This window comes from Furipterus horrens, unplaced genomic scaffold (genome assembly GCF_987537825.1).
Source record: "Furipterus horrens unplaced genomic scaffold, mFurHor1.1.pri manual_scaffold_13, whole genome shotgun sequence".
Lineage (NCBI taxonomy): Eukaryota > Metazoa > Chordata > Mammalia > Chiroptera > Furipteridae > Furipterus > Furipterus horrens.
This window is the reverse complement of record NW_028327183.1, coordinates 51876799-51898233: the sequence shown is the minus strand read 5'-3', so window position 1 is coordinate 51898233 and position 21435 is coordinate 51876799. Positions and strand designations below refer to the sequence as shown.

The window sequence follows — 21435 nt, the reverse complement described above, 5'->3', positions numbered from 1 at the left end:
TTAGAGGGAGGGGCAGGAGAAAGAGAGGGAGAGAAACATCGATGTGCAAGAGATACATTGATCAGTTGCCTCTCACACGCCCCCAGCTGGCGTCCTGCAACCCAGGCGTGTGCCCCAAATTGAAGCGAAGACCTTTTGGTTCACATCTGACACTCAATGCACTGAGCCACACGTGCCAGGGCCAGCAGCGGGAATTCAGTGTGAAGAGTTTGTTATGAGGGTGTTGGAACACAAACAGAGCAGAAGTGGAACTGTGTGTGGAAGACTTGGGCCACTCTAATGTCACCCAAGCAGCCAGTTTGAGTTCTTGTTTTAAGTACATATATGTATTATTGGGATATAATTGACATATAACTTAAGGATTTGATATGCATTTATATTGCAAAGTGGTCACCACAACATGTCTTGTTAACACCCATTACCACATAGTTTCCACTATTTTTTTCTTGTAATGAGACCTTTAAATAATATTATGTCTCAGAAACTTTATTCACTAATTTATTTTTAAAGAGTAGTACTATTTTATTTTATTATTTTATTTATCTGTATTATTTATTTATTTTTGAAAGAAGAGAAGGGAGGGAGAAAGAGAGGGAGAGAAACATCAATGCGTGGTTGCCTCTTGTGCACCCCCACCCAGGGACTCGGCCCGCAACCCAGCCATGTGCCCCGACCGGGAATCGAACCGGCGACCCTCCACTTCACAGGCCAGCACTCAGTCCACTGAGCCACACCAGCCAGGGCTCTCTTAGTAACTTTAAAGCGTACAACACAGTATCATTGACTACCTCATTATAGTTACCAGTATAATACTAATACCCACTACTATTAACTACAGTCACCATGCTGTACCTGATGTCTTCATGATTTAATTATTTTGTAATGAAGACTGTACCTTTGACCCCCCACACCCATTTTGCCCAATGCCACCCTCTGTCTGGCCACCAACCATCTATTCTGTCTGTGAGATAGATTCTTTTCTTAGTTTCCACATGCTAGTGAAATCACACAGTATTTGTCTTTCTCTGTCTCATTTACTACACGTAGCAGGATGCACTCACGTTCCATTTGTGTACAGTAGTTGTGAACTAGAGGATTTCCTCCTTGTTTATGGCACAGAAACATCCCATTGTATCTGTGCACATTTTCTTCATCCATCATTTATTGGCAGACAAGACGGCTGTTGTAAACGATGCTGCAATGAACATAGACGTGCACATGTCTTTTTCAGTTAGTATTTTCATTTCCTCCAAATGAATACCCAGAAGTGGAACTGCTGGATATTATGGCAGCTTTTTACGAATTATCAAGGACGTCCCCTACTGATGGACACGATGATCCCCAATTTACATTCTCAGAAACAGTGCAAGGGTGTTCTCCCCTCTGAATATTCGTGCCAACACTTTTTTCTTCTCATTTTTATAGTCCAGCTTGAGATTTGCTAGACCACCTGGTGATGTGAATTGTGGGGTCACATCGAAGGAAATGATGCTTCCTTTAGTCCTTCGCTTGCACAAGACCATCTTCTTTGAAAACATGAATAGTCTGGGGTGAGTGGAGTGGAACTGGTTCACGTGTTCCGTGTGTCAGGGGCAGACCCCGGTTCTGTGGAGTCTGATATTTACACCAATGTTGAGATCATTGCTTCAGAAAAAAAGCAGCATGTGGCACCTATGAATTTTTCTAAAGTGAGAAAACACATCACATCAAGTAAGAAGAACTAAAATGCTGAAAATGAAAATATAAAGAATTCAGAAAATTAGAGACTATTTTTATTAGTAGTGTGGCATTCCTGTCTGGCACACCTGCAAACATGCTCTCTACCTGTTTTTGACTGATACTCCCTTTTGCCTTTTTATAGGAGAATAATTCTGTCGCACAGTAATAAATATTAATATTATGCTTATATAATAAAAAAGTAGAAGAGAATTCAGCATTTCCGGCAGCACAAGGGATTGACATTCTTTTTCCCCTGTACAGTTCAAGAAACAATCTTTCAATCACACCGCTTCTTACTGGGACATGTGAAATGTTTCACATCATTGTCATATTTGGGAAAAGTAAGTTTTTTCTTTCATGGAATAGCAGTGGGCTTGAAGGTTATTTCCACACATCCCTGGAGCCCTTGCTGAAGCTTTGAAAAGGGACGCATGCGTGAGGGGCCCTGAGGATGGAGCTGGGTAACCTTTAAGTTAGCGAACTTGCTGCTGTGCCTCTGGGGTCCCAGCTGAATGGGGTCAGATCTGCCTGCACATGTCCTGTATTTTGGGGTGGTCTGTGTGCCATCGCTGTCTCACAGGCCCCCAGATACTTGAAGAGGAACATGTGTGTATCTCATGTCTCCAAAACGCTCAGAGCAAAGGGCTTTGAGACCCAGCTTTCCCCAGGGTTCCACCTTCCACTGGAGTTGAGATTAAATTTCTTCCTCTCTTTTAGCAGTTGGTGATCAAAATAAAATTTAAACTCATCTTTTTCCAGAATGTTCAAGGTTTGGGGTAGAGAGTGGGAGCCTGGATTCACTAGGACCAGCTCTGACCACACTGGCCCCTGGGCGACCTACCTCTTGACTTAAACATCAGCTACAAGGCGATCACTTTCAGATCCACATGTGAACGAGCCTGTCACCCACTGGAGGCTTCAGTATATCACCTGCAGGCTCAGGTTAGAGATGACACAGGACGATTTCTCAGCCCTCAGTGCACCCCTATCACTCTTGAGCCCAAGTTCCCCCTCCAGGCCTGGCCACAGTCTGTCACCCATGGTTTCCTGTTGGGGTGTCCTTGGCCCCACCCCACAGCTGGGCATTCCCCTCCCTGACACAGGGACCGGGACCCTCTCTGCACTGTCAGATACAGACATGGTGCCCCTGCTGCTGCTGCCTCTGCTGTGGGGGGGTGAGTGGGCTGAGGACGGGGGGACGGGCAGGTGGGGGAGGGGAAGGGGTTACAGCTGAGCCTCTGTGTCCCCCCAGGGTCCCTGCAGGAGCAGGAAGGCTATGAGCTCCGAGTGCAGGAATCGGTGATGGTGCAGGAGGGTCTGTGCGTCCACGTGCCCTGCTCCTTCTCCTACCCCTGGAGTTTGCGGTATCCCACTAGCAAACCCTACACCTACTGGTACTGGAGTGGGGACGACACAGATTATGCTGCTCCTGTGGCCACAAACAACCCAAATAAACCAGTGAAGAGAGAAACCCAGAGCCGATTCCTCCTCGCGGACCCCAGGACCCACAACTGTTCCCTGAGCATCAGAGACGCCAGGAGGAGTGACGCAGGAACCTACATCTTCCGAGTGGAGAGAGGGATTCATGTGAAATATACTTACCAGGATAAGACGCTGACACTGCAGGTCACAGGTATGCCAGGGTCACTGGCTGAGACATGTGAGCCCATTTTTGAACAGGAAGAGGACCCTGGGACATTCTCTGATTCAGGGCTTGGGCCCCGGGTGCTCATAAGAGACACAGGACCTCAGGTGATCTAGGGTACCAAGGCCCAGGTCCCTTACAGGGTCTCAGTCCGGATCCCTAACCCTGGGGCCCGAGCACCTCCCTCTCGCCTCCTCAGACCTGACACAGAAACCAGACATCCACATTCTGGAGCCCCTGGAGTCCGGCAGCCCCTCGCAGCTGACCTGCAGCCTGCCAGGGTCCTGCGAAGGGGGACATCCTCTCAGCTTCTCCTGGGTGGGAGCCGCTGTTGACTCTCTGAAGCCCTGGAACCTCTGCTCCTCTGTGCTCACCTTCACCCCGAGGCCCTGGCACCACGGCACCAACCTCACCTGTCAGGTGACACACCAAGTAACTGGGTTGACCACGCAGAGAACCATCCGGCTCAATGTCTTCTGTGAGTGTTGGAGGGATGGCTGGTTCCCTGGGGGCAGTGGGACTGGCTTGTGTGTGTGTGTGTGTGTGTGTGTGTGTGTGTGTGTGTGTGTGTGTGTGTGTGTGTGTTGTGTGCACAGGTGGCTGAGCTCTCTGAGAACACCCGTGCACGGATCTGAGTGCAGGCGGGGAGGGGGCCGAAAGAACACCTATCTTTCCTTCCTGGTTCCCACCGCCCCTCCTTGGGTTGGGGTGATTTCCATCCTCTCCTCCCCCCTGAAGCTGGGCCATGTCTTTCTGTCCCAGATGCCCCACAGAACCTCACCATAGGCATGTCCTTCAGAAATGTCACAGGTAGGAAAGAACCTCAGTCTCTGGGGCTGGCACCTGCCCCTGGGGCCGCCATGGAGCTGAGGGGGGAACAGTGTGAATGGAATCAGATTTGGGAGATGCAAGGCTGAAAATCATCACCCTCCCTCCCTCACCTCCATGGGTGGGCATCTGCCCCCTGTGTCCCATAGCGGCATCTCCTGCTCTTACCCTGATCCCCCTCCCCACACTTCTCTCCCCCAGCCCTCAAGATCCTGCAAACCACATCCCTTCCCATCCTGGAGGGCGAGGCGCCGCGGCTGCTCTGTGTGGCTGACAGCAACCCCCCTGCAATGCTGAGCTGGTTCCGGGGATCCCCAGCCCTGAATGCCACCCCCATCTCCAGCACCGCGATCCTGGAGCTGCCTCGCGTGGGGTCGGGGGACGAAGGAGAGCTCACCTGCCGCGCTCGGCACCCGCTGGGCTCCCAAAGTGTCTCTGTAAACCTCTCCGTGGTCTGTGAGTGCGGGGACCCCTGGGCAGGTGACCTGGGTCCTGGTCGGGCAGAGGCTCCGCTGACCTCCTCGCAGACCCCCCACAGCTGCTGGTCCCTGCCTGCTCCTGGGAGGAGGACGAGGGTGTGAACTGCAGCTGCTCCTCCCAAGCCCAGCCGGCCCCCTCGCTGCGCTGGCGGCTGGGGGAGCGGCTGCTGGAGGGGACCCCCAGCGACGGCTCCTACACGGTCACCTCCGGCTCAGCCGGGCCCTGGGCCCACAGCCCCTGAGCCTCCGCACGGGGCTCGGCGCCGGCCTCAGACTCAGCTGCGAGGCCGGGAACGTCCACGGGGCCCAGAGCGCCTCTGTCCTGCTGCTGTCGCTGCCGCCAGGTCGGGGCCTGCTGGGGACAGAGGCTTAGGGAGAGAGGGTGGGGTCGGAGAGGAGCTGGTACCGGGGAGAGGGGCTGCGGCGGGAAGGGCGTGATTGCTAAGACCCGACCCTCCATTTGATGTCTGAACAGAACCTACCCCGGGTTCTGCAAGGAGGTGAGAAGACAAGACAGGAGTCCGTGAGTGGTGCGCTCATGCCCCTCTTCTCTGCAGGGCAGTCAGAATCCGTGTCGGGAGCTGTTCCTGCGGCTCTTGGAGGTGCTGGTGCCCTGGCCCTGCTGTCGCTGTGTCTCTGTCTCATCTACTTTCGCATGTGAGCCTGCGTCCCGGGGACGTACAGGAAGCGTTGTTGTAGGGGGTACAGGTGGAGGACCTGAGTCCAAGATGAAGCGGAGTACATACACAAAGATCTTTGGTGGTGGTGGTGGGGGGGAGGATATGGTAGCAGCTCTATTGAGATAGAATTTCCATTGACTTAAAGTGTACCACTCAATGGCTTCTAGTTCAGGCACAGAGTTGTGCACCAGTCACAACAATCATATTTATAATATTTTCATTAACACAAAATGAACAAAAAATCCCGTATTTGTCGTTTTGCCTTCATTCTCCTCCCAACCCCAGGCAGCCACTAATCTATTTCCCGTGTCTCTAGATTTGCTTATTCTCCACATTTCATAGAAATGGAATCCTACAATACACTGTCTTTTGTGAATGATTTATTTCCACTTAGCATATTTTCAAGATTCCTGTCTCTTTATTTTATTTCTTTTTATTTCCAAATAAGACTCTATGATATGGATAGGGCACATCTTATCTGTCTCTTTGTTCATCGAAGGACAGTTGGGTTGATTCTACATTGGGGCGATCCTTAATAACACTGTATGATTTCTTGTGAATAAGTTTCTCTCTGTGTAGGGGCCTATCGTGATGTAAGTTTAGTCTTAGCCAAACACCTGGTCATCCAGGGGATGGAGCACACACTTGCAAATAAGAGGATCTCTGAGTCTGGTTCCAGGGTCTGGATGCTCAGTTGTGTTACCAGGGAGTGGGGGCAGCCTGTCCACCTGTGCGTGAGCCATTGTGGCTCCTGACTTCTTCCCTTAGAGTGAAAGCCAGAAGGAAGCAAGCAGCCAGGAAACCAGAGGTCAGAAATGATGAAGACACTGTCATAGGAACAGTCTCCTTGGTGAGTGATGAGGGTGTCTTCTCCTGCAGTGAAGGGAGGCAGGTTGGGCACATCCATTCAATAAGTCCAGACAGAGCTTCCCAGCATTTCACCAAACCTGCACCTCTGTGGTCAGCTGAACAGAGAGCTGGGAGCTGACCTCCCCTCCATCTCCTGAAGCCAACGGTCAGTCTCCTGCCCCAGCCCTGCTGACCATTTAGCCCACCTCACCTCTCTGCCAGGTACAGCCTGCCAGAACCATTGCCACAAAACTATTACTTTCTACTCTTCTGGGCATCTTGCCTCACTCTCCTCATCTCAGTTTCTCTATCTGTAAATGGAAATAATAAGACTATCATTTACACTTGATTTCTGTGAGGATGAAATGTGATTAGTAGCCCTCAATATGGTCTAATCAACCGTAGTATTACAAAATTTTAAATGATTGAGCAAATAGTTGAGTTTATGATTAGTTGTGTGGAATATGAAAATGAATGTATTACTGTTGGGTCTGCCCAACTTCCCCCTGGGTCCATGTCTACCTTACTCTTCTCTGACTCTCTTCTCTCCCCTTCACTCAGGGTTCCCAGCAAAACCCTGGGCCAGAGAGGCCCCCAGACCAAGTGTCATTCCCAGAGGATGGCTCTCTGTTGAGAGAGGAGCAAGACGTCCAGTATTCTAACACCACCTTTCATGGGAGGAAGCCACGGGAGCCTCAGAACAAGGAGGCCACCAGCACCTGCGTGTACTCAGAGATCAAGAAGACCAGCAAACAAGGAATCAGTCCGATCTCGGTTTTGGATGGAGGCATAACAGCCTCTCTGGGGGAAAGGAGTAAGAAACTAATTGGTGAAGCATGAGGAGACCTTTTGCGATATTCACATTAATCACTGGAAGAGCATCTGAATGCAGAGCAGAAAGAAGAAAGGTAACTAGGTTGGAGACCCTTGGGCTCAAGTACAGGCTTCAGCACTTCCTAAGGCATTGTCATCAAGAAGTTCACTTCGTTTTTCCATTCTTCAGTTTCTCGTTCTGTAAACACAAATCATACATCCGACTCTAAGTGGCTGTGAATATTAAAGAAATTAAGAATCAACACAGGTCCAGGGCTTGCCTGTGTCTTTCTTTGAACAGAAAAATCCTGGTGTCAAGTTCTCCTTCAGCCATAGAAAACATGGTGGCAAATTGATGGTGTCATTTCCACCCCAGAACTCTTCAATGAGAAATACATGCCCGTCGGCCTGGCGTTCGGTTCATGATACAGTATCTTATAGTTTCTCTGGGGAGCACAGGACTGTTAATCTCAGGTTTGTGGGTTCTAGCCTCACATTGGGTGCCACTTGAGAGAGACTCTGGGTCCCTCAGAGTGGATGAAGAAACTACTCAGAAACTCACCATCTGAGGAACGAAGGGAGGGGTTTTTTTTCTGAGGAAAATCGCCCCTGTTTCTTTATTAGCTAGTGTTTTTATCTACTTTATACATGGGAATTGCATAAGAAAAACATGCAGCCCTTCACCAAATGTTTGGGAGTAATAACAAAGGGAAACACTGATCAATACAGGGGTGAAACGCCTAGGTTTTTCACACAAGTTCAAAAACATTTTCTTTTACTTAATCGTTCTGTTTTTCATAGTCTACTGACAAGAATTTGGGACTACTCAGAGAAAAACAGAGCAGGTTCCCTTTTGCGTTAAAGCCACTTTGCATTTTTTTCTACCTTTAAAACACCCTAGAGGGTGGGATTCATAGAAAGCATGAAAGACAAAAACCAGCCGGTTAAGACCCAGGTTCCCGTTTTCGGGCCGGGCTCCACACAGAGGTCGTCAAAGTCTTTTGAACCATGCCTGCCTGTCTCCCACAAACTTCGTGGCAAATTGATTGTGTCATTTCCATCCCAGAACTGTTCACAAGGAAATATATGTCTGTCCGCCTGGTGTTCGGTTCATGATACGGTATCTTATAGTTTCTCTGGGGCCATCTCGCCTCGCTGTGACCTGTCCATTCTTCCAGCACCTTCTGACTGTCGACCCCTTCCCCATCCCATTAACGGTTCCACTCGGATCTTTCCAACAGCCTGTCGACTGTGAACAAGAGCTGACTGGGTACTTCATCACCAAAAAAGATTCTTTTGGAGAAAACAAAAGTCTGTGAGGCAGTCACTGCAGCCCCAGTGAGCCACATGCACATGCTAAGCAAGAAAGCAGCTAAGAAGCACTTTTTACAAAGCAGAAAAGGAAGTTCAGGGGAGAGGCTGTTATGACCATAGAGCTCTGCTGTGACCATAGACTGTTTCCTATGGGGCTTTCAGCACTACTTAGGGTGTGACAGCGCCCCCCACAGGCCTCCCGATTCCTGGCTGGGTTAGTCCTCCGTGGTAAAACGGGACACGCCAGAGGCCTGACGCTGCCTCTCCTACACAAACCCCTTACAGACTCCCTGGCCTGAGACAGTACATTACAGGCATCTTCCCCTGGCATCTATCTCCTCACCAATCTTCTCCTTGTGGCCTTTGTTCTTTAACCTTCTATGGTGGTTCCTAAAAAATGTTAGCAATTTGAGGTCCCCCTCCTGGAGGCCACACCGCCTTGCTTTCATCTGACGTACACCAACCTGTCCTTCAAACCTGAGTTCTTGGACAGACTTGGGTTGAGAGGGTGAACTGAAAACTCATTCTCCCACCTGTATACTTGATATAATTTAATTTTCAAAGAAATCTCAAACAAAATCAGCCAAAAATTAAAGAGCAGTCGCATAGCATAAGTAGCTATCAGTAATCGCTTTTGATTGTGGGAACATTAGTCCTCCTTATTTTTGGAAGAGATGTTCCAATACCCACAGTGGGTGCTTGAAACTGCAGATAGTACACAATCTGATACACACATGGCATGTTCTACACACATCTCTGATAAAGATTAATTTATATATTAGGCACAATTAGGGATTAACAATAATGACTAATAATAAAGTAGAAGAATTGTAATAATATACTGTGATGAAGGTTGTGTGATTGTGGTCTCCCCATCTCTCAAAATATCTTTTTCTCTTGTACTAACCCTTCTTCCTGAGCTGCTGTAAGATGTCACAATGCCTCTGTGATGAGATGTAGGCAGGTGAATGTTACAGGCATTGTGACATAACATGAGGCTACTATAGAGGTGACTTGAACACCAGCGCCCAGATACAGCAATAGTCCAACTGATAACCTAGTCAGCTCAAGTGACTAACAAGCAGGCAGTGTGTAAGCATGGAGACACTGGTAAAGGGGTTCATATTGGCAGGACAGACAGAGGCATAGAGGGTTCATCATACTACTCAGCCCATGGAGAAATTTAAAACATGAGTAATTTAGTTCTGGAATCTTCCATTTACTACATACAGACCGTGGTTGAACACAGTTAACTGAAACCGTGGAAAACACAACTGCAGAGAAGAGGAGATGACTCTACTAATCCTGTTTCTTCCAAGTTTCTAAGGGTTGTTGCTGAAGTGTGTCCTATAATCATAATAAAAGCAACAAGGGCTGGGCCAGCCACAACATTGGCTGCAGCGGGGGAAATGTCTGGTGTGGCCACAAGTATTATGGGCCCAGGTGAGCGCCCCTGTGACACAGAACAAGCACCTGAACACAGGTGACTTATTTCCTGAACTTTTGAAAATGTGCTTGAGGAAAGAAGTGGACAATTACAGTGTGAAAGTAGGATGACTTTGGTTCCCCACATCCCCTTCACCAACCCCATTTGCAGTGGGCTAAGAAGTTGAATAGTGACTCTTGTTTTGGTAATAACTGGTTAAGTCATCTGCTCAAGGTCTCTGGCCAAAATGGAGGCCTAGATCGACATGCTGCGTCTTCTGCACAACTAAGAAGGAACACAACTACCTCAAAACTAGAGACAATCAGAAGTTCCAGAAAACCAAGCTGCATGGAAGTCCAACAAACAAAGATGTAAATAAGAAATACTCATCTAGACAGGTAGGAGAGACGGAGATGGGGCAGAGAGGATGCGGTGTGGCAGCAGAAGCGGCGGGTCGGTGGGAAGCACAGTCACACGTTTTAAAAGGTCAGGAGGCACACCTGGGGAGTGTTCCCAGCTCCTCACCAGATCTCGCAGCTCATGGTCCCAGCACTGGGGAAAATCAAGCCTCATTGCTTCTGACTGTGCAGACCAGTAGGGTTGGGGCGGAGAAAGAAACTGCCGGTCTCAGCAGAGTCCACTTGCTTAAGGGGCCCCCACAGTCCTAGAACATTCACAGACCCACCCACTCTGGGAACGACGGCGAGGGCAGCAGCTAGAGGGGGGCCAGTCCAGTGCAGAAGTGGGAGAGGTCCCTGGAAAAGGGGTGAGTGCTGGGCTGACGGTATTGATTCTCTTGGGCCCCTCCCCCACATCCAGCGCCACAACATCGTGAAACAGGTCGCCCTGTACTGAGAAATCCCTAAGGCCCTTCCCCTTATAACATAACAGGAGTGACAGCTCTACCTGGACACAGGAGCCTGTCAGAATGAGGAGACAAAGAAGTATGGCCCAAAAGGGGGAATGGATCAAGGTTCCAGTGGGAGAACTAAGCGACAAGGAGATAGACCACCTAATAGATGAGGAAACAGACAACTTAACAGACGTAGAATTCAAAACACTGGTGATAAATATGCTCACAGGCTTGACAGATATGCTTGAGTATCGCAAATGCATAAGGTAAGAAGTGAAGGCTATGTTAAGTGAAACAAAGGAAAATCCACACAAAAGCAATGGTGAAGGGAAGGAAACCAGGGTTCAAATCAATGACTTGGAACATAAGGAAGAAAAAAACAGTCAACTAGTGCAGAATGAGGAGGCAAGAATTGAAAAACATGAGAAAAACTTCCCAAATTTTGTGAAGGAGATGAACATACAGGTCTAGGAAGCTCGTAGGGTTCTGGGTGAGCTGGACCCAGAGGGGACCACACCAGAGTGCATCATGACTGAGACGCCAAAGGTGAAAGATAAAGAGAGTCCTGGTGGCAGCAAGAGAGAGACAGAGAGTTGCCTACAGGGGGGTGCCTGTAGGACTATCAGCTGATTTCTCAGAGGACACTTTGCAGGCAGGAAGGGACTGGCAAGCAGTATTCAATGTGATGAAAGACAACCTGCAACCAGAATTACTCTATCCAGCAAAGCTATAATTTAGAATGGAAGGGCAGATAAGGTGCTTCCCAGAGAAGGTAAAGCTAAAGGAGTTCATCATCACCAAGTTATTATTATACGAAATATTAAAGGGACTTATTTAAGACAAAGATCAAAACTATGAACATTAAAATGACAACAAACTCACAACTATCAACAACTGAATCTAAAAAATAAAAACAAAATCCAACTAAGGAAACCAGAATAGGAACAGAATCATAGGTATGGGGATAATTTGGAGGGTTATCAGCTGGAAGAGGGAAGGGGGAGAAATGGGGAAATGGTACAAAGACTAAGAAGCATAACTGGTTGGTACAAAATAGACAAGGAGAGGTTAAGAATAATATAGGAAATGGCAAAGCCAAAGAACTTATATGCACGACCCATGGACATGAACTAAGGGGGTGAGAGTGCTGGAGGGAAGGGGGTACTGGGCATAGGGGAGCAAAGGAAAAAAAATTGGAACAACTGTAACAACATAATCAATATAACATACTTTAAAAAATCATCTGCTCAAGATTTGTGCTGAGAACAACAAAAATCTTTGAAAAATAAATAGAGAAATTAAAATCTCTCATTTTATAAGCATAGAATAATTTAAAAGACTGAAAATGGGAACTTACAGTCTTGTATTTTTGGGAATGCTTGAATCCTGAAAATTAGACAGATATCTAAGTCATAATACCATAGTTTCCAATGGCATTTGCCCATACTGATCATGTGTGCTTTGGTTCTGTGGCCTTTGCGTCTTGGAAATTAAAGTCAGGACTCTGGCTCTTCCCAAGGTGGGGAGTTTGTATCAGGGTAACGGTGAGTCAAAGATAACCACAGTCAAGGAGAAAATATAAACAGCAACCAGAGGAAAAAAGACTGATTGCATTCAAAAGAGTAGCAGTTTAATTGAAATGTCACTAGTAACCATGGACAGCATAAAAAAGCACTTTCTAATCTATGCTCTGTAGAGACAATTCAAAAATGAGGAAGTAATACAGATCCTGTGAAACCAAGAAATGGGGAAAGTCATTGTCAGTAGAATAAAAATATAGTTTGAAAATCCTTGACAGTTATAAGAGTTAAGTCCAAAATGGGTGTGGTGGGATAAATTAACTTTACACTTTCTAATATTTGTATACTCTCTGGGAGGAGAGAGAGCTTTTCACTTACTAACAGTTAATTAATTATGCAGTAAGTTTTATGGTAATGACTATACAAATAGAATCCTAAGGTACAATTAATGAACTAAAATCAGTCAACAATATACTGTGAAAAACTTAGTAAATCAAAATAAGACAAGAAAAAAGGAGAAAAAGTAATGTGACATTGCTGGCACATATGTAAAATAAATGTAATGTGGGATACTTATGTTGAATACAATTAGATAAAGGCTTCAGGGAAAAACAGAGGGTCAGCTTGGGTCAATATCATGCTCTTTATAATATATGCATCTAAATTATAAGGAGAGCAAATGTCAAAATCAAAGTAGATGAAAGTAAATACTGTGCCAACATTAAGAGAAAGAAAGCTGGAGTAATCCTATCCTATTAACCTCATACAAAATACATGTTACTACATCATTTGACTACTGTAAAGTCCTAAAGCAACTGTCTTGTTGAAGAATAATAGACAGGTGCTGTGATTATAAGCAAAGGCAGAAAAATAGATGACCCCAAATGTCAATATGATGGTAACCTCCGAGGAGCTTGGAGAGAATATTCTGAGGCTCCTGCAGAGCCTTCTTGTTCTATATCTTAACTTGAGATATGATCACATAATAAACTTATCAGTATATATTTATATAATATAAACTATATTAATGAGGTATCACATTATACATTGAGTATATTTATAAACCTATAATATTTTTACATTATATAAAATACAATATGATGAATTGCAGCATACTATTAATGATAATAATTAGTTACATATTAATTATAATGTTTATAAGTCAGATTTACATAATAGAAACTATAAAAATATATAAGGTTTACACAATATGAACTATAACTATATTTTTCATAACCAATACATGTAAAACTATTTGAGCCAGGAAATGTTTTATGTTCCAATGGTCACATTTTGCAGAAAAATTTGAAGGAATAGTAACATTATGAAATAGGAGGAGGACATATCAGAAGTGTGAGAGAAAAAGCAGAAGCACGAACCCAGCCCACTGCCACGCATACGCCTGCCTCTCCTTATCAAGAGAGACCCAGCCTTTCCGAAGCAGCCCTGACTTAGGTGCCCTGCTTACCTGAGGCTCAGCCCTTGTGCCTCTGAACTGTGTTCCAGGACCACGGACAGCGGCAACCCTTCCTTAACGAGCTCCTGGGTCTGGCATGGTGGGTGGTGCGTCCCCTATAGGCAGAGCCTGGACCTGGTGACATTCTGTCCTACAGGACAGAGGTGCACCCATACTCCTGTCTCAGTTTCCCCCTGAATGCCCCCGCATCCTAGGGAAGAGGAGCCTTAGCTCCAGAAACACAATGCATGTCTCAGAGGCCCCTGGGTTCTTTGCCCCTCAGGGCTGATTCTACTGTCACCCTCTCCAGAAAACATGTGCCAGCCTCCTGCCTTTCCTCCCTTCACTTTCTTTCCTCACAACAGTGGACTGACGTTTTGTCTTGCTTTTCATCCCTTCCTTGTACTGTCACGGACGGAGCCCTGGAGAACAGAACCATGATCTGTGATCTTTTCTGTGCGTGGCAGTAGGCCCAGTGCTGATTCAGCTCACCTGAAGAAACGAGGCATCAGAAGACCAGGTGAGATGTGTTTGGAGCTGATAGGTCACACAAACACATTCTGGGTTTCAACTGGTCCCACATGAAGGGTAAACAGTCAGATTGGGGAAAGGATTCTGAGGCCTCAGGGGGAACGCAGCATGAAGAGAATTGTCATGAAGGGCAGGGAAAGCCAGGCAAGGCCAGGGGCAAATGGAAGGGGGGTCAGGAGAGGGAGATTCAATAGATACCCTAAAGAGGGGAGGCCTTTTGTGGCTGGAGGAACTTTATACAAGTTAGAAGGAGTGAATGCAGGATTCATGGGAACGCTGAGAATGAGCTAACAGCCACGTTCCAGTCCAGTGGCTTTCTAACCTCAAACTGCCAGCAGGAAGCCACCAACACACTCACTCCTGGGACTGGTGTCAGGGCTGCCCTTCTCAGTCCTAGCCTCTGACCCTAAGGGACCCCTTGCCATGAGTGTGAGATCAGCCCTCCCTTCTGGAGGTTTTTTGTGTGACCAGGCCTGGGCTGAGGACCAGGACGGACATAGATTAGGTTTCAAGTAGATCCTGGCCCCTAGACCCTCCTTTGCTGAGAGAAATGTTTTGAAAATTCTGAGAGAGCAGAGAGAGACCTCTATATGTCTGTTCTCTGAAGGGGGTGGGGATGACCACTTGGGACAGGTGACATGATGGAGGTGGGATGGAAAGGGGCCATCCTGACAGGTTGTCACCAGATCTACAGTGAGAGGAGCTCTGGCTCTGCCTTCCCTTCCCTATTTTTTACTGGGGAGAAGGGAAGCTTTTGAGAGAGGGCGGGTTTGGAAGAGACCCCTCTAAAAAGAGTGTACTTATCTACTGCTTCCCGGAGAGCAGGGACTGATCTGGCGCTGTCTGGTGTCCCAGCCTTGCCCCCTCTAAGGTCAGGCTGTTGCCACTGTCCCTGCTGTGTGTATGTGGGATAAGAAGGCTGTGGGACACCATCTTCCCTATTTATTGGGAACAACTTAGAGAAGCACTCGGGGCAGGATCTGCAGGTATGAGGATGGGGGACATGGTGAGGACAAAGTGCTTGTGTGTCCTTGTGCTCTGACCTTCTCTCATCCTCAAACCTGCGGCTTTACTCTAGAATAGCCTACATCTTCTCACTTAAGGAAGAGCCCAACATATACCACGGTCCTCCTATGCCCAAAGGGACCTGGTCAAAAGCTGAAGGAGATGACCAACACTCTTGGGCATGCTCCATCTTTTGGGGAAACTCCACCTATGACCGTACCCTGAGGAACAGAGGTACCTGGATGGGGAGAGCTGGACATTGTTCCTTAGGGAGTGAAGACTGCTTAGGAGATACTGTGACATGAAAAGCCCTCCAGGTGTCATATGTTTCTTAGTGGTGTCTTGGTCTCTTTTCTTGTGCTGACTCAGAGACATGACCTTCACCTTCTGGGAACCCTGGGATCTGAACAATGGCGCCTGGTTGGGAGTATGACATTCAACCTTCACTGGCAACATTTCACCCTGAGTCTCCCTCCACCAACACACCTCTTGTGATGCAGAAAGGCCTGTGCATCCTTGGACCTTCTCCACCCAGGACCCCAGCTCAACTCAGCTCTTGTTTATGCTGCTGGTTCTGGGAAAGAGCCGTGCTCACCTGGGGGCTCCAGTGACCACACAGAACAGTCTCAATTGTGTAAGTAGACGGCCAGGGCAAGGCCCTCTGTGCTCACCCAGACCAGCAATTACCCCCACGCATGAGGGGTGCCCACATGTGGACATGGGGACACCCTAACTCTCTGGGTACAACAGGTCCTCACTGGGGTGGGCTGTAGAAGAGGACATGGGGATGGGGTGTGTGGGACACAGAGCAGGGAGGGCATAGAGCAAGCAATCTCTGCTGTGACTCATTCGTTGGGGACAGGCCAGCTGGTCCTGGGAGAGACAGGCTTGTGGGGAAGCCCCTCAGTGGTGGCACCACAGAACTTCAGGGGAAAAGGCACTCAGAGCAGAGAAGAATATTGAGCCAATATTCCAGTTCAGGTGACATGATTCGGACAGTGGCTTGCCATGTTATTTCAAATCTTTCTACTAGAAACATTTTTTTAAAACACCATGTAACATGGATTAAGTCTGTTAAAGGTTTGGAGTTAATGAAAAGAGAATTTATATAGTGAAGATGGAAGAATCCGGAAGTGAAAGCTATAAGCAGAGTGTTTGGAGCCACTTTTCCCGCGTATTGACTGCTGATTCTGAGCACTCACTGAGACCTAAATAGACCATTCACAAGTCTCGTGGGGCCAGGAAAGGGGTCTTGCCAAAGAGGGGGGCACTGGCAAACATTGCATACTGTGGTTGGGACCCTAAAGATGAGGGTGGACTGGAGAGAGATGAGATCCCTTAGGGACTGAAGTCGATTTTGAATTTCCTCAACCCTTGACCGGATTGCAGCGACCCACCTGCTACAGGCAACAGTAAATGTATCTGGAGGAAGAGAATACTGCCCAGATCTAACGCGGTCTGTATCATGGGTCATAGCTGCATCAGACAGGATGTGGCCAGGGAAACAGCTACCAGGTGAATAATGAGGAGAAGGGATTTAGTAGAAAACCCAGTCCTTACACATTATGCCAGGAGCCAGGAAGTGATGTTCTGGAGGGAGCAAGAGGGGAAAAGGGAGCATCATGAAGCAACTCCCCTGAGGCACAGGTGTGGGTGGACATGAGAGAGCTGGCCCAGGATGTGAGAAGCCAAGATGTCCATCACCACCATGGGAGTCCGAAGGGGAAGCTCACAGAAATTTCCAGGGGGAAGTTGTTGCCTCTTTGTGGCCACTGCCTTTGTTGGGACACAGCCAGGTGGCTGGTGGTGGGCTTGATGTTGGTTTTGGTCATCAGGGTTCAGTGATTGTGAAGGTGAGCTGCACATGGAGCAAGGTGGAGTGAATTGTCTCACGTGTTACATATGGTTTGACAGTTTTTCACAACTGGAGGGGTAGTCTGGTACCAGTCATTGTATCCTGCATGGTTCTTTATTTCACATATTCCAATTTGACAATGCAATTCCCTTTTCCAGCATCTATTTACTTGATCGTGTTGATGACAAAGTCCATGCGTGACACTCCTTCACCTGGATGCCATGTGACCATGTCCATACATTGTTCTTCATGATTGTTTTTTCTACAATTGGAAGATTTTACTTTAATATACATTTTACAACAGAAGTACCAAGTTTCACAAAATCAACTGGAAGATATGGTGACATTTGCTTTAATTCTGCAGGCTAATTTGGGTGAAATAGACTTTTATACAATATTGTTTTCATATCCATAAACATATGTATTTTTGCATTTATTTACATCTTTATGTCCTTTTATGCAGATTTATAATTTTTCCATTGAAAAAGCACATAATATATTTTTGTCATGTACATACCTGAATATCTCTCTTCGAGGCGTACCATGATTTTTGATGCTATCATCAATGGCATCTTGTATAACATCCGTCTTTGGTATTGCTGTGGTATAGGAATGCACTTGATTTCTGTAATCTGCTTTTGTCTCTAGCAACCTTGATAAACTCTCTTAGTAAAGCCCCAGATATATCTGCACATACTTGTGGATTTTTTTATATATTCAATCATTGACGAACTAAGAAAGCTTTGTTTTCTTTTCCATTTTCATAGCTTTTACTTCTTATTTCCTTTGTAGACTATGACCTGATGCTACTGCATTAGGTGTGATGTTTGCTGAAGTCATCCCCTATCCCATTAAGGAAATTTGCCTTTATTCCTAGTTGACGGTGCATTTTATCATGAAGGCATTTGAAATAACCCACTACTCATTGTTTTATCTCTTTTTTCTTTTCTTTTCCTTTTTTTTTTTTTTTAACTTTTTTTAGTATTTATTTTATGCTGAATTTACTCCCGGGCCATAAGCTTTTGTTTCTTCAGTTTCTTCTGGGATATCTTTTTCTTCTGTGCCACCTCCTCTTCTGGTTTAGGAAAGATCTGCTCCTTTTCAGTGAGGATCATCTCAATGTGGCAGGGAGAGCTCATGTACGGATTAATCCGCCCGTGAGCTCTGTAAGTTCTGCGTCGCATCTTGGGAGCTTTGTTCACCTGGATGTGCTTGATGACCAGAGAATCCACATCTAAACCCTTAAGTTCAGCATTACTCTCTGCGTTTTTCAGCACGTGCAGCAAAAACTCAGCACTCTTTTTGGGCCATCGACCCTGTGTCCAGCCCCACTGTTTGGCCTGGGCACACCTACCAACTCCCCCATTGTATCGACGGAAGGGGACACACTGCTTCTTTAAAGTGACATCTTTCAGATACTTGGTGGCCTTCCGAATGTGCATACCCTTGATGGCTTGGGCAGTTTCACGTGTGTTCTTAAAGTGAACATGAAGATTCAAACCTCTCGATTTGCATGACTTCGTGGGGTTTTCTGGGTCAAGCGAATAGCGAACCATTTTCAGAGGTCACCTCTGGTCACTTTCTGGAAGAGGAAGAGCCTATCACTTTTTTCATTTATTTTATTTTATTGTTGTTCAATTACAGTTGACCCAGTTTTTCCCCCATTGCTCTCTCCTGCCACACCCACACCCACTCCCACAGTCAATCCTCTCCCTGTTGTTCCTATCCATGGATCATTTATACTTGATCCTTGACTAGATGCTCCCCTTCTTTCTCCCATTTTCCCTCTCCTGCCTCCCCTCTGATCACTGTCTGTTCCTTATTTCCATGACATTGGTTCTATTTTCTCATCTGTTTTGTTCATTAGGTTCCACTTACATATGAGGTCATATGGAATTTGTCTTTCACCACTTGGCTTATTTCTCTTAGCATAATACTATCTAGACAGATACCGTGTCACTCCCGAGTCGGACTGCACAGCCATTCTCGGCGGTGCAGATAGACTCTTAAGAAGCTACACCATCGTCTCTCGAGACGGACGGCTGCCGACGACGACGACGACGAATACTATCTAGTTCCATCCATGCTAATTGAATACTCAGAGGCCAGTCAGGAACACAGAAGCCCCACTATGTATTTCACCAGTAGGAATTTAATGTAAGGAATGTGTTATGCCAATGTTGGACACAAATGGAGCAGAAAGTGGGACTCTGCCTGAAAGACATGAACCTTCAGATCTAATCCAAGTACACAGTCTGAGTTTTGAAAGTTATATATAATTGAGATACAATTTACATATAATATTATGTTGCTTTCAAGTGTCCAAATTAATGATTTGATTGTAAAGTGCAGACCACAATATGTCTTGTTAACATCCATCACCACATAAAGTTACACACTATTTTCTTGTGCTGAGACCTTTTAAGTGTGCTCTCTTAGCAATTTTCTAATACACCATGCAGTATTATTAACTCTAATATTATAGTTAATGTATTAATACCCACTATTTTTGACCACAGTCACCCTGCTGTACATTATGCTCTCATGATTTCACTATTTTATAACTAGAAGTTTGTGCCTGTGACCACCCTCACCATTTTACTCACACCCCACCCTCTGCCTCTGGCTACCGTCAATCTATTCTCCCTATCTATGATTTTGATTTTTTTAAAAATTTTCAGGTGGCCCTGCCCTGGCAATTACCTGAGGCTCCGCCCCACACAATTTACAGGTGTCTTTTGTAAACAGACCACAATACTAAGACAGGGATAAAAGCATCTCTGCTTAATACACAGAAACAAACCCAGGGAGGCTGCCCCCCCCCAAAAAAAAATTTCCACATACACGTGAGATCATATGGTATTTGTATTTCTCTGTCTGACTTACTTCACTTAGCATAATGCCCTCAGGGTCCATCCATGTTGTTGCAAATGCAGGATTTCCTTTTTTGTGGCAGAATAATATTCCATTGTATATATGCCACATATTCTTCACCTTTTTTTTTTTTTAGGTTTAAAAGTAAAGCATGAGAAGTCAAGCCCTATGATCTTTTATTTACACAGAAATCTATTTTAAAAGGACTGCTTAAAACTTAGGTTTTTCAGCTTTTCTTTTTCCTTGAACATGAAAACTGCTTCCAGTTGAGAAGGATTTAGGGTAATTATTAAATAAACACTCTTTACCTTTCCCCTGCACAAAACCAAAGAGCCAAGTTCCCCATTTTATTTATGGTAAACCAGAGTACTTTCACTCTAAGAATACTGATAACAGATTATTAGATATGTGAGCAGGAACGTATGAGCTGTACAAAGTCATTACAAAAGTCCCAAAAGAAAGGAATACGGTCAGAACAATAGAAAAAGAATGAAACACAAACAAAATAAGAAAAAGCCTGGTATTTACAGCCTCCCTCTGAAATGTGGTCACAGCTCTACTATCAGCATAGAACAAAAGCAGAGACTATTTGTCGATGGGTATCACAGATGAAGCTGATGCCAGCCAGTTTGGGGGGGTGGGGTGTATTAGTTCCAAGAAGGGAGAGGTTCAGTTAGCATCCTGCTCGGATCATAACCATGTCATGGTCTTCCTGCAGTTCTGTTACTAAACATGACACAAAGTAAATGACCCAATGTGGTCGTACGGAAATGAATTGTCTGTCACCACATCTCAGAAGAAAGTGCTCCGAGTGACAGGCACTGGGTCTGGGAAAGCAGAGGTGGATGGATGGTCATGCACTCAGATAAGGGATGTTTGTCTGTGTGAGGTCACAGGAGGGAAGCAGGGCTTTGCAGCCTGGAAGCTTCTGTACTAATGAATCTTCTAGTGCTCAGCTCGTGGTTTGTTTTCTTTCTTTGTTTAACTTCTGATCAATCCTCAATCATGTTTTTCTGTCTTGTAAAAAACTTCCCAGCCTAACCTGACATACATATCGGTGCCAGATTTTATTCTTCCGTTTTTTGTGGCTGCTGTGATGACTCCCTGAGGAAGTAGAAGATGCAACCTCTGAGGTTTCACTGCCTGCACAGATCCATCCAGATCCCTGGGGTCCTCCTGGTTGGGCTCATTTTCCTGGAGGTGGACGTCTGGAGAGGTATCACTTTCCGTCCCACGTCCCGGCTCCCTCTGTTCAACGAGCTGGTCCTGAACTCCTGCCAATGCACCTGCTGCAGCTGCAGAAGTAACAGGATTTACTGCAGAGCCGCTCAGCGCCCTTCCCCTTCTGGTTCCTTCAGCCGTTTTGGCTATTGGAGTTTTTTCTTTTTTTTTGGTTGGTCAGATACCTATCCCAGCCACGAATGCTTTTGCCATACATCTGAGTGTCTTCCAGGCGGCTCCCTTCAAAAGCATACTTCCGTCTCTCCAAGTTTGCCAGTGCAGCCGCCAGCTCCTGCTTCTAGTTCAAGAGCTTCACCAGCTCCCACCGGGTGTCCGGGTTCTGGGACAGCGGGGTCTCCTTATACAT

At 46.3% G+C, this 21435-nt stretch overlaps 2 pseudogenes; one reads left to right on the top strand and one right to left on the bottom strand.

The window, feature by feature from the left end:
* Window positions 1–2833: 2833 nt before the first annotated feature.
* LOC149995259 (sialic acid-binding Ig-like lectin 5) lies at window positions 2834–5332 on the top strand (annotated as a pseudogene).
* A 15448-nt stretch (window positions 5333–20780) lies between these two features.
* Window positions 20781–21435, bottom strand: LOC149995258 (chromatin modification-related protein MEAF6 pseudogene; annotated as a pseudogene).